We start from the raw sequence: 14248 nt of genomic DNA, 5'->3' as shown, positions 1-14248 counted from the left end.
CAAGGACCTAGACTGTAAGATGAAACCACAGGCAATGAAAATATCTTGAACGCTCCTTGCCCACCAACCATTGGCACTGGTCATGGAAGCTGTTGCCTTCTTTATCTGTGTGGATTTTGTCACAACAATCCACACCTTCCTATCTTTAGTCTGACCGTCTGTGGTAAAGTCCCTTTGGGTTGGTCTATCAACAAGGATTTATAGAGTGTTTTGAAAATCACTTGGTAATTTGGGCTTGTGCTGAATATAGAGAAAAGGCAGTGTTTACAGTGCCTTTCATATAGGAGTTGCTAAGGAAATATTTATTAACAGACTGAGGGATGTTCTAGCTGTATGCTGTTTGTTAAATTTATGTTGAACAGTTGACACTGGCTACTCATTTGCTTTTGGATATGGTTCAAGGTGTTCGTTCTGATTAATGAGATTCAGTATGCATGTCAGTTTGCAGAAGATTAAAACATTGGTTTGGGAGTCAAAAGAATGCTCTGGAAGTGTCAGGAGCTAGTGGAGCCGCCCACCAAGTTTATTTAAGTCCATTTGAAAAGAGTGAAAAAATGTTCATTTCAAGTGCTCATCCTGTGTCTGAGTCACTTGGCAACTGAGTTCTAAAGACTTCTAAACTCTGTAAATATGTTAAAAATAAAACCCCATAAAGGCCTCTAGCATATTGGATGGACCCTCTATGGAGGTTTTATAGAATGAGGTAGACAAGAATCCCGAACAAGATGAGATGACATGAAGAAGGTAACAGATGAAGAAACTGAGGCAAATAGGGTGAAGTGATTTGCCTAGATTCACATAACTAGGAAGTGTCTGAAGCTGAATTTGAACTCAAGAAGAAGAATCTTCCTGACTCCAGGCCTTAGCCACTGCACTACCTAACTGCCCAAAATGCACATTAGAAGAGTCAACAACAATAATAATAATGAGTCAATAGAAATAAACTCAAGGATTAAATCAAACCTTTGTATCCCCAGAACCTTACAAATTGAGTAGGCTTAATAAATCTACCTTAAATCTGGTGCATGCCAATCAAAGAAAACTAGAGTTCCCACAAAGCTTCTGTTGCCTTTTTCTATAGGACTGTAGAGTTGTTTGGAGTTTTTCTGTCATTGAGGGGAACATATCTGAAATCGAACTATAACTTTCTGACCTCCTTCTTTGACTTTCTTCCTTTTAGTCTTTCCTCTGAAATCCTACTTTGTTGGCCTTTGAGGTCCACTGCTGTTAGTTATTTGTTTACCTGTTGAGTAAGTGATCTCTGAAGTCTGAATTCCAATGACTAATTTGTGAGCTTCCTCATTCTGACAGAATGCCAGGATACCATAGTACTAGTACACTTTTCTTTCAAAAATATTTCTTAAACATCAATTTCATTTTTAATGAACAAGTATTTATTTTCTCTATTTCTCACTTATTCCCATTTAAAAGGACAAAAATACTTGTAAGAAACATGCATAATCAAGCAAAACAAATTTCCACATTTTGCATGACTAAAAATGTATGTAACTTTTTCTTCATCTTGGGTCCATCATGTCTCTGTCAGATGGGTAACTTACTTGATCATCAGTTCTCTGGAACCCTGGTTAGTCATTGCATGGATCAAGGCTCTTAAGTCTTTCAAAATTATTTAGACACATTTTTCTAAAAGGCAAGACCATGCAAACTTGCTCACATCACAAAAACAAAAACATGCTGTTTCTCTTTTTTTTTAATAGACAAGTTGGCAACTGTAAGTTTTCATTATCTACAAAAAAAAAGGACATCATTTATTGGGTGGAAAAGCCAGGGACATGAAACTGGGGAGGAATCTTGATGAAAGAAGTGGGGAACAGTAAACTGGCAATCAGATGCATAGATCACTCACTCAGGTAGCTTCATGGCCAAATTCAAATTCTGTGGGAAATAGGTTTTTTTCACTGACCAAGATGAATTACCATGCTAGCAACAGAAGAGTTTTATTTTTTCCACAAGAGTTCAAGGAAAATGGATTTTAAAAATGTAAACATTCCCTTGTGGTGTTTGTAGTTTCTCTAATACAGAAGGACAAAGGTCTTGGAGCTTAGAGTAAAAGACAGGAACAGGAGGGATAGATAACAACTCTCCTACAGGCAAATTGTAATCTAAATACCACAGGTAAAAAATACACCATACATAAAATTACTGCCTGAGATGTTAGATAAATATCAGAATCAGTAGGTAATTGGATTTTTTCTTTTTCTATCTTCAGAATTTTCTTTATCCTTTAAGAAAAGTCTTTAAAAACAAACAAATCCCGAGATTGGGGGAATAAGGGAATAATCTGTACAAAGATAAATAAATTCAGAATATGTATAAAAAAGAATAAATTAATCTATCAACAAGCACTTATTAACTGCCAAGTATATGTCAGACTTTGTGTTAGGTACAAGGATTGTGCTCATTCTAAAGGAATTTCCATTTTATCTGGGAGACATAAAAGTACACTCAAAATAATTTTTTTGGGGGGGATGGATTCATTAAATAACCAGAGAGGCTCATTGTGGTTATTTAATGGGATCATAGAGTTAGAGCTGAAAGAGACCAAGAAACTTAATTTTCACAGTAACCCTGTAGTCTAAGAGGACACCTAAGAGGTAAAAAAGGGAGTAAAATACAGGCATGGAGGACAGCTTATGCTGTGCATGGAGATAATTAATACAATGTCAAATGTGAGAAAGAGCAAAAAAGTCATAATTAGCTGGATCATTGGATAAAGAAAAGTAATGGACAGTAAAACTGAAGAGGTAAGGGAGAACAAGGTAGTAAAGGACTTTAAATGCCTACCAAAGGTGTTTCATATGTGATCCTAGAGTCCACTGGAGATTATCAATTAGAAGACAGAGGTATTCAGACTTGCATTTCAGGGAAATCATTTTGTGGAGTGGAGGATGATTAAAGAAACTTAAGGCAAAGAGATCAGTTAGTAGGTTATTAAACATTTTGATCTTAACAGACAGAGACAGTGGGACAGTCATTTGGAAACAGAGAGATGGTGATAAATAAGAATTTTAGAATTATAAAGATCACTTAGTTCAACCTATTCATTTTACAGATAAGGAGCCTAATAAGACCTTTGGAGTTTAAATGACTGTCCCAAGTTCTCACAGTCTGTGGTCAAATCAGGAAATGACTCTAGGTGTCCTGTATTTTTCAAAACCAACACAAAAGGCATTCATTAAAGGAAGAAAAGACAGATAAATCGAGGCAGGAAAGTAAGGATAAATGATTTACCCAAGATAAAACTGTGGTTACACAAAGAAAAATTCTGAATTGAAAAATACCTTTTTCAGATGCTTTAGACTGAATTGAATTGAATGCACTAAGCAGTATCTGTGTTAACTTCTTGGAAATCAGTCATTAACAGAAGCAGGTGAATTGGATGACTGAAAGACAGTATATTCAGTGGCTACCTGCAGACATGGTTCCAATTAAGTTCAGTGTTCCTTGACTAGAATCCAAGATCATCTTTGAACCATGAAATGTTAATGCTCCTTTTTATTGTGAGATCACTTTCTTTTAAAACTATGATTTGATTGGTTTAGGAGCTCCCGGTGAGGGATTTTCTCTTTCAAGGCAGATTGATACTCGTTCTTCAATTGTAAGCTATGACCAATAATGACTTCAGGTTCTATATCTACTGTTGGAAAAATGTGAATTTCGAGGAACTGAATTCCAGGTCCTTTTCTGGACAATCAGAATACAAACAGCAGGGTGATGATGACGAAGATGACGACCACGATGACAAGAACAACAACAAAATCCACAAATAGTCCCTGCTTATGAAAGAGCCACCATAGTCATTTGAGTTTACTTCCTTAGACTGAGTGTATACAAAAGCCACAATTTGCGCTGGATCTTTCTAAATAAGTTGTCACCAAAGCGAACACGTAAATTCAAAACATCCTTTTAAGTCAAGCCCTTGGCACATCAAACATCAACTCATGGGTTCCTCTGTTGGTTATAACTGCACCGCCCACCTGTCTCCTGAGTCCTTCTGTGTCAACTGTCTCCAAGAAGCTGTCTAGATGGGTTGGCCAGGAAACCGCCAAGGATGCCATGAGTGGGGGTAAGGGGGGCGGGCATGGTGAGTTCATACCCAGAATGATAGGCGGCATTTACAACAGGTACATTGTGCAAGTCGGGCAGGCAGCTAAACTTGTGAAACTTGTTCTAAGACAGAAACAAGAAGAGAAGGCAAAAAAGAGATTTGGGGAGAACCTATACTTCTGACTACAGCCTCTGTGGACATGAACAACTTGATTGAATTGTAAATGCAAAGAACCTCGCCCTTCCCCCCTTTTCTTCCCTCTCTCAAAGAGGACCTGTCAGGTTTGTGGTGGGGAGGGGGGTAGGGGTAGGGGTAGGGGGGACTATTTGCCAAACAGCGGTAGTTGGGGGCTGTGCTTGTGACAGCCAGAAACACAGCTGTGAATAGAAAGTCTATCATAAGGGTTCTCAAATATGAAAGTGAAGTTGGAACAAAGAACAGGCATCAAGCCCACTTCCCCTGTTAAAGATTATGCAGTAGGTCACCAGTGCCAACGTTCCCATAAATCCCGGCAGCAATTGGCAGTTATATCTCACCTAATGTGTCTTAACGGCTTTGAAACCCTGCCCAGGACCTCGTGGCATTCCATACTACCACCTCATCACAGGGGAATGAACTTTATCTCTAAGATTTTAAGTGTGTTTGCTTTAAAGATGATTTACTGTGCTCGACAATTATCGAATTTCCTAAATTAAGCCTGATCTCTTGTAATTATGTATCTTGTAATTATAACAAGAGGAATGCCTCAGTTAGGGAAACTCAAATCTATCTAGCTAGTGTTGGAAGAATACCAGACTTGCAATCAGAAGACAAGTCTTTGAGTCCCGACTCTGGCACTTCTTAGCCATGGCATAGTAGTCACCTAATGTGACAGTAGACACAATAGACACCTATTGTCTTTGAGACTCAGTTTCTTCATCGGTAAAATGGAGATACATAAGAGAAGCAGTATGAGGAAATTGGTTTCCAAACTTTGGATACTGTTTAAATTGGGAGTAAGAGTAGTGATCTGTTAATAAATATTTAATAACCAATCATCTGAAAAAGTTCATACATTTTAAAGTTTAATCTGTATTATTAATGTTTAGCTATCATTTTCTTAAGCCATAGGTAGTCACCAAAAAGAAATCATGCTTCAATTTGTAGTTTGCTGATTTCTGAGGTATAATTACTTGCACTGAAAATCTAACAACCAGCTCTAGTCAAGCTGACTATATTACATTTCTTGGTGAAAGATTATCACAGGAATCTGATGAAAAGAATAATGTGGTTTCAGCATATGATATGAGAACAGAAGGTTGACTTCTAATGCTACACAAAAAGCTCCAAATTTTCCCACATTAAAGATAAAAAAAAACCCCCAAAATGATGAAACCATCTGTATGAAAACATTGTTGTTGTTTGTCCTTCATTCTGGAAGACTAAGACATCAGGGAGGTGATGCTATGAGAAGCAGTGAATTGGATTTGAGTGAGGGGGTACTGTGCGAGGTCACTAGTCTCTTTCTTCTCTGAAGCCATCTGGGTTCAGTGGCCAGATTTGAATCAAGATGACTGGAGATAGCCCTGGATGTGAGGTCTTAAGTGACTTGCCCAGGGTCACACAACTAGTACGTGTCAAAGGCCAGATTCCAGGGCCACTCTGTACTACCTAGCTGCCCTATATATTACATAGATTCTCTCTAGATGCTATATGGAAATTTAGGAACAAATATAATAGGGTGAAAAGGCATGGAGAATAGGGATTACACCAGCAAAGGGAGGGTCAGCTGCTGAATGGGTCCTATGATGTTCTGAAGTATCTTAGGTGGCTAAACAATAAATCAATTAAAATGATAAGTATTGATTAAACACCAATATATGCTTGAGATTTTTAGGCCCTTTATATCAATACCATACATTCTTTCAACTTCTAAGAACTTACAGGCTAGTCAGGGAGAAAAGTAAACAGATATTCTCTTAACTTACCCCAACTCACTCTAATTTTTCTTTTTGTCTCTTCTAGTTTCCCTTATTTTAACCCTAATTTCCTTTATTGTCACCTTCTTTTTCTGACTTCACTATAATGATTGGAGAAATTTTTTTAAATAAATTCATAAGATGTCAAATTGCCTTAGATTGACTAGACATTCTTTAGAAATCCAGAGAAGAAAACCAGTGAGGGAAAGCTTTGTGGAGAAGAAGGCAATACCTTAAAATAGGTAGGACTGGAATTGACATTTGGGGTAGGGGGAGGACTTTGCAGGTAAGTAGAAAGACAGAGAGGAAGGAAGGAACACAGAATGAAGATTTTGGCTTGGTAAGATTTTTAGATTTTTGAGACTTTCCACTCTGTTAGTTGAAACTTCTCTCTGGATTCCCTCCCTTCCCCCAACTCTGTCCTCTGCATAAATTCCTTTCATCTGTCTTGGCCAGGTAGCCAGGACCTTCTCTAACCCATGACCCCTTCACTGCCCCCCTCCCCCTCCCCTCAAGATTGTCTTTGGGTTCCTTTTGAAGGACCTAAGAGTGTGTGTGTGAAAGGATTAGATTTCCCCTATTTTTAAAAGAGAAATCAAAAGTAAAAGGTGACAAATGTTTATATTTGGAAAGTACTTCTGCTTTGATCCCAGTTTCTATATTTTAAGAGGTTGACAAATGTTCCCTCTGTAGTTTGGTTTCAAACATCTTCATGCCACAGACCACTTTATTGAATAAGAAACTCATTTAATCCTGCATTACTGGTCCCTCAGATCCTACAAGACTGTGGATCATGGAATAAGAAGGGTTCTTGTTATGTCTCAGGGGTCAATGGTCCTGAAGCATCCTCTAAGAGAAAGGAGGATTAGGGTTGGAGCATTGGGAAATTGCCTCCTTATGCCTCCTTATTGTTCTTTCTGAGGGATGGAAACTGGACCTAGGGAAAATAGTTTTTGATTTCACTTGTTTGAAGAATTTGTACTAAAGCAAATTAAATCTCTCTCTCTCTCTCTCTCTCTCTCTCTCTCTCTCTCTCTCTCTCTCTCTCTCTCTTTCTCTCCTCTCGCTGGCACTTATAGTCTTAGAAAACTTCCTAGAGCAAACAGAAATTAAAAGTCTTGTTCAGGTTCACATTGTTAAACTGTATCAAGAAATAAGATTTGAATCCCAACGTCTATAGCTCTAGTCAGTCTGCTATGCTGCCTCTCTGAGGATAGGGCTCTTTTATTTCACTCTTTTCAGTGAATCATCTTGAGGTACTTTACCGATTCAGAGATTCAGATTATATTTCTCAGATATCTCTCTTACCTGTCTATTCCATGAGACCGATTTGAATCTTTTCATTGTGGTTGATAAGTGGTAATAGCCCTTGACCAAACTAGTCTAGGAAGTCACTTGCAAAGGAAACTCCACTGAGAGAGTTGTAGAAGTGGAACAGGCACATGAACTGTGTTTCCCCTGGGCCCCCTTAGCAGACAATCTTCAAAGACCTTTTTTAGGTTTTTTTGAAGGTGAAAGCCCTTGGTATGAAATCCTGTCCAATCACAAAGGTAGATTAAAAATATTTTAACAAGATTTCAAATATTCCTAAGCCCTAGGCTAGTTATTAGTTCTGAAACTGCTTTGGCACCCACTCATACCATAACCACCTTAGTTAGTTAAGACCTTTTTCACCTCAGCTGTAACATTTCCAAGACTTCCTAAATGACTTCATTGCTACCAACCTCTCCTTTCTCCAATACATCATTCAGACAGGTGCTAAATTGATATTTTCAAAGCATAGACCTGACTGTACTCAAGAAATTTCAGTGACTCCCAATTGCCTTTAAAATTAAGCACAAATTCCTATATTTGGTATTTAAAATCCTTTATGATCTGTCTGTTGCCTCTCTTTCTAAACTGATTCCCTTAGTTGCCCTCCTTTATTCTATATCATTCAAGCCAGTCTACTTCTTGTTCTTCATATACTCTACTCCATATTCCAATTCTGGACCTTTATATTGCTTCTGTCTTCCATGCCTGAAATACTTTTTCCTCACCTCGATCTCTTAGAACCTTTGTTCCATTATTGTTCTATTAGAAACCAAGAGGCATGGAATTTCTGAGCAGCCTGGAAAGACTTGTATGAACTGATGTTAAGTGAGATGAGCAGAACCAGAAGAACACTGTACTCCATAAAAGCAACATGGGGGTGATGATTAATCTTGCTCACTCCATCAGTGCAATAATCAGGGATGATTTTAGGGTATCTTCGATGGAGAATACTATATCTATATCCAGAGAATCAACTATGGAGTTTAAACAAAGACCAATTTTTTTTCAAGTGTCTTATGTATTACATAATTTTGCTATCTCTAATACTTTATTTTCTCCTCAAGGATATGATTTCTCTCTCAACACATTCAATTTTGATCAATGCATAGCATGGAAACAATGTAAAGAGTATCAGATTGCCTTTTGAGGGGAGTGGGGGGAGGGAAGGGAGGATGGAGGAAAATTGTAAAATTCAAAACCTTACAAGAAATGATAGGTAGAAACTCATTGTATATAATTGGAAAACAAAATATTAATAAAAAATAGCCCTTGCTCCCCTCAAAGTAAGCTTGACCACTTCCTCCAAAGACCTTTTCTGATTCCCTGACATGTTGCTGCCTGCCCTACCCACTTGAAATTACTTTTTCATATGTTTTGAATGTACATATTTGGGTAGGTCTTTCCTCCCACCAGGAATGTAAGCTTCTTGAGGACAGGGGCTATTTAATTTTCATATTCTCAATATCTAGCACGATGACTCATTAGTTGTCTGTGTCGAGTTCTTGTTGACTTGAAGTCAATCAATGGCAGACAGCATTAATCTGAAGAGGACTATAGAACTCATCATATGGGTGTTCGATTATAGAACCTGGACTGAAACCCTCTACTTTTTTTTTGAAAGTCTTCCCTCTCTGATTTATTACAAAACTGGACTAATTTATTTCTAGATCTAGATATATGCAGGTCAGACAAATTTATATTTTCTATGTATTGTTTGCCTAATTTTGTTTTCATTTCCAAAGATGAGTACCAGAGATACATTTTAAACCAGGATTGGGGAAAGAGATGAGCTGAGGGACAGAAGCAAAATCTAATGGTGGGGTAGGGATCAGTAAGTCCTGTAGAAGAGGCGTGATTTGTGCTCTAGTGGAAATGGCCTATATAGTCTTTGAGGACTATATATAGAAGATAGAGCTTTGATCTTTCACACTGAGCTTCCCAGCGGAGGAGTGTAGAACAATAGGGAGAATGATGAAGGATCTTAGAGAGGGAATGGCATGAGGTAATGGCAAAACATGCACTTGCTAAAAACAGAACTGTCCATCTGTCCAAACTGGTGACAGTCAACAGGCTCTGACACTCTCAGCAGAGCCCCAAAGCAGTGCCTGGTGGAGATAACACCCCTAGCTCCTCACCAATCATCTCTACTCTTCTCAGAACTGCTGGCATGGGCAGGGGGCATTTCCATGGATGTTCAGATGGGACTGGGGAAGGGAAGAATTCATTGAGATTACTGACATGCCCAGAGAAAGAGCATAGAATTATAGGACCATAGGTCAAGAACCAGAGGGATCATCAAGGCCATTGAACCCAACTATAATATTTTACAGATGAGGAAACTGAGGCCCAGAGTCAAAGTAACATATAATTAATTATAGGGCAGTTAGGTGGCACAGTGAATAGAGTACCAGGCCTGGAGACAGGAAAACTTATCTTCCTGGATTCATATCTGGCCTCAGATATGTACTAGCTAGGTGAACTGAACAAGTCACTTGGCCCTGTTTGCCTCAGAGTCCTCATCTGTAAAATGACCTGGAGAAGGAGATGATAACTCCATTATCTTTGCTAAGAAAACCCTATACAGGGTCATGAAAAGTTGGAATATGACTAAACAACATCAAACTTAGGATCATAGGTTAAGAACTGGAAAGGACCATAGAGATCATGTTGTTGTTACTTAAGATGAGGAATACATAGCTAGTAAGTATCTATGTCTATATTTGAATTTGGGTCTTCCCGACTCCAGGCCTAGAGTGCTAGCACTGTGTCACCAGCTGCTCCAGAGGTCATTTCTCCTAACCCCAATATTCTATAGTTAAGGAAACTGAAGCCAAGAGAAATTAAATGGCTTGCCCACCATCACAGTAGAAAGGTTCAGAACCAGGATTTGCATCTAGGACTTCTTGACTTTAGCCTCAACACTGTACACTATATCATGTTGCTAGCTGCCTGGGGTCACATACCTTGTATTTCAGGAATGTGGATTGAAAGACCTTATTGATCAGCCCACAAATCAGCAATTTGTTCTGTATCATATTATCGTCTCCTCTAGCATTGAGGACCCTGCCCTTTTTCTAGTTGTTTCTCATGGCACATATTTAATTAAATGATGAGTTTTGTGTGATTTTTAAAGTTTGGACTGGTGAGTTTCTTATTAAATGTCTGGTAAAGGAGATATTCACCCTGCTATGGTATACAGAAAGCACAGAACTTGGGAGGCATGAAACCTAAATTTTTGCTCTTCCCTCTACTATAAATTATATGCTCAAGCTACTTGACTTATCTGAGCTTCTCGTGGGAATAATAATACCTGCATTACTTGTATCACAGAACTGGAAAACAGCTTTCATATTTTAATGCACTACAGGGATAGGAATGTTGTTTTTAATTATTGAAGATGAAAGCTCTTGGGATCAAATCTTGTCCAATCACAAAGGCAGATTAAAAATATTTTAACAAGATTTCAAATGTTCCTATGCTAGTTATTAGTTCTGAGACTGCCTTAGCACCCACATACACTGCAATCACCTTAGGACCTTTTTCACCTTAGCTGGAACATTTCCAAGACCTCCTAATTGGCTTCATTGCTGCCCAACCTCTCCTTCCTCCAATACATCCTTCAAACAGGTGCGAAATTGATATTTTCAAAGCATAGGCCTATTTGTATTCAAGAAATTTCAGTGGCTCCCAACTGCCTTTAAAATAAAACACAAACTCCTATATTTGGTATTTAAAATCCTTTGTGATCTGGCTGTTGCCTCTCTTTCCAAACTGATTCCCTTAGTTGTCCTCATCCATTTCTATATCATTCAAGCCAATCTACTTGTTGTTCTTCATAAAATACAATACATCCTTCAGACAGGTGCTAAATTGATATTTAGTTAAATTTGGTTTAATTTTGGTCACACAATTCATTCATCTGGGCCTCAGACTTCATTTTGATAAAAGAGGAATAAGATAGAACTCCTTTAAGGAAGAGTTCAGTTAGCCATTGAACAGATACTGAGCAACTACTTTCTTCATTTTATTTTATTTTTCAATTAATAAGACTTTATTTTCTCTCTCTCTCTCCCCATAATTTCTTGTCCCTTCTTCCCAGTTGAAAAGAAAAAACAAAATCCCTAACAAATATGCATAACCAGGTAAAATGAATTCCCACATTGGCCATATACAAAAATCTACTTTTCATTCTATATCTTGAATCCAATGAATTATCTGTCAGGTAGTGGATAGATCATCAGTTTTCTGTAATTATGAATGATCATTACATTGAGCATAAATCTTAAGTCATTCAAAGTTGTAGAGAGTAAATAAAATCTTATTAATTGAAAAATAAAATGAAGAAAGTAGTTGCTTTTACCATTTTATACACAGGAATACTAATGCTCAGGGTGGTTAAATAATTTATCTAGGATCTAGCAAGTATCAGGGATAAAATTTAAATCTGGGTCTTTTTCAATCCTAAGTCCAGGGAGCTTTTCACTGAATCCCAATACTTCTCAAGGAAATGAGAGTTAAGGGTCCATGAAAATTCAAACTAATAGGTTAGTGAATTTTACATAATTCTTTGCAATATTTTGTTATTTTTTTAAAAGCCCTCTCTTTAAGGAATTCTTAACTTTTGTCATGGAAGCCTTTGGCAGTCTGCTGAGAACTGTAGACCTCAGTAATGTTTAAAATGTAAAAAAAATAGACTGTATAGAATAATTTTGAAGTTGTTTGGTGGTTCAGACATGTTCAATTCTTTGTGAGCCATGGACCATATATAGATATGGGATCATAAAGGAAATCAATCCCATATATGTATCAAAAATATAATTATCAAATTAAGGGTAATCAAAATAATGATAAAAATTTTTTAAACAGAAAAATATAAAAAAAAAACTTTCCAGATTCCAGGTTAAGAACCTCTGCTTTATGAGACTCTAAAGTTCTCATCTGGAGAGTCCCACTGAGTGGGCAGAGTAATTTCCCAGGATGATGTTCTGATAACATTCACTTGCTGTCAAACACAAGGCTTTATTCTTTGAGAGAAGGAGGTCCCTTTCCACCTCCCAGGAACTAGCTACATGATTCAAAGGAGAAAGCACTGACTTTGGGATCAGAAAATTCAAGCCTCTGACATTTATGATCTTGCTATATAAATAACATTGGACAAGTCATTTAACTTCTCTGAGCCTCAACTTCTACATCTTTAAAATGGGAATTATAATCTGACACTAGCTACATCCCAGGGCTATTGTAAAGATTAAGTGCAATCATATGTAGAAATCACTTTATAAATGTCTGTTACTATTTATCTCTAGCTTATATATTTAACTCAAAAAAAGATCACTTGAAAAAGGCCTCTAAAGAGTAACTTGATTTTGCTTCTGTATTTCTTCCATGAACACTGGAACCCTGGAGAAAGCACTGAATTTGGAGACAGAAGACCTTGATTCAAGGTCTACTTTCACTGCTTATGTGATTTTGAATAAATGACTCAATTTCCTGTTTCTTCTACAGTAAAATAAAGAAGTTAAGTCTTTATAGGACCATTTAACTCTCAGTCTTGAAGACCCTTCTCTTGGAAATTGCCCATGTTCAATCTGTTGCCAAGGCCTACTGATTTCACCATTGAAACAATCCTCTAATATGCTCCCCTTTCCCCTTCTGATCCTATTGTAGTAACCTGCTGGTGGATTCTCCTTCATCAATCTCTCCTCACTTCAATTCATCCTCTGTTCAGACACTAAAAAAGTGATTTTCCCAAAACTCTAATCTGATCATATCACCTGCCCCCCCAATAAACTCCAGGGGTTCCCTACTGCCTCTGACAAATGCAAAATGTTGTTTGACATTTAAAACATCATCATCATCAATCATCATTAGGTGCCTCCTACCTTTTCCAATCTTCTTAGACCTTATCCCCTAAACCACATATTTTTCCATGATGTTTCACTGACCTCCTGGTGGTTTCATCTTGGGACTCTAGGCTTCCAGTGTCTGGGATGGTCTCCTTTTATATCTCTGCCCACTGCATGCTATAGCTTCCTCTAAGTTTCAAAGAAAAAAAAAATCCCTCCTTCCACAGAAAGCCTTTCCCAAGCCCTATAGCACCTTTCCTCTCTTTTATTTTCTATTGATTCTGTATGTAGCTTACATAGTTGCTTGTTTGTCTCTTCCTCTACCCTATCTTTTGTTTCTTTTTATTACCAGCACATTGTCTGACATATAATAGACGTTTAATAAATATTTGTTGATTAACTGACATTGAATTAATTTTGATTTCCCTGTTTGATTTTGGGGGAGAACATGGAAAACACTGCACAAGATTTACAGATTAGATAGGTATAGATTAGATTTCTAAGTGGTTGATGAGTCAATTCTCTGTCCAGTTCTCCGCCCAAAAATCTTCAGTGGCTCCCTATTGCCTTCTGAACAAAAATTAATATTCCTTTGTCTGCCATTCAGGGCTCTCCAGAATTGGCACAGCTCTGCATTTCCTTATCTCATAAGGATATTATTCTATCTTATATTACTTCCCTTCATGCAATCTATGTTGCAGTTAACTGGATGACTGTCTCCTGAATATGCTATCTTGCTCCTTTGCCTTTGTTCACACTGATCTTTAGGCCCAAAATGTTCTCCTCCCCCCATTTTGCCAGTCAAATTAGGGTGCTACCACTCATCCTTTAAAACTGATGCAAATTCCTTCTTAAGCCCTTCTCTGATCCAGAGCAATTTCATATAACCCTCAGATCTCACCTAGCTCTTTGTTTTGTAACAATATGGCATGAATTGAATGCATATTAAAGTTTTTTGCATTACTGTCTTCCTACTAGATTGTAAGGTCTACAGAGAAAGGGACAATGCCTCCACTAAACTTGTCTCTTTTTCAACACAGACTAAGAATTTAAGTGTTTGG

At 37.6% G+C, this 14248-nt stretch overlaps 1 long non-coding RNA gene across 1 annotated transcript in view; it reads left to right on the top strand.

The window, feature by feature from the left end:
- Positions 1-3914: 3914 nt before the first annotated feature.
- LOC141502569 (uncharacterized) overlaps positions 3915-14248 on the top strand; it is a 29087-nt gene continuing 18753 nt past the window's right edge. Inside the window, exon 1 of the long non-coding RNA XR_012472588.1 lies at positions 3915-4350. This is a non-coding gene — a long non-coding RNA (uncharacterized LOC141502569). The remainder of the gene's footprint in view (positions 4351-14248) is intronic.

The sequence above is a fragment of the Macrotis lagotis genome, chromosome X (assembly GCF_037893015.1).
Source record: "Macrotis lagotis isolate mMagLag1 chromosome X, bilby.v1.9.chrom.fasta, whole genome shotgun sequence".
NCBI lineage: Eukaryota > Metazoa > Chordata > Mammalia > Peramelemorphia > Peramelidae > Macrotis > Macrotis lagotis.
Note: the sequence above shows the minus strand (reverse complement) of the source record. Positions and strands in the feature narration are given on the sequence as shown.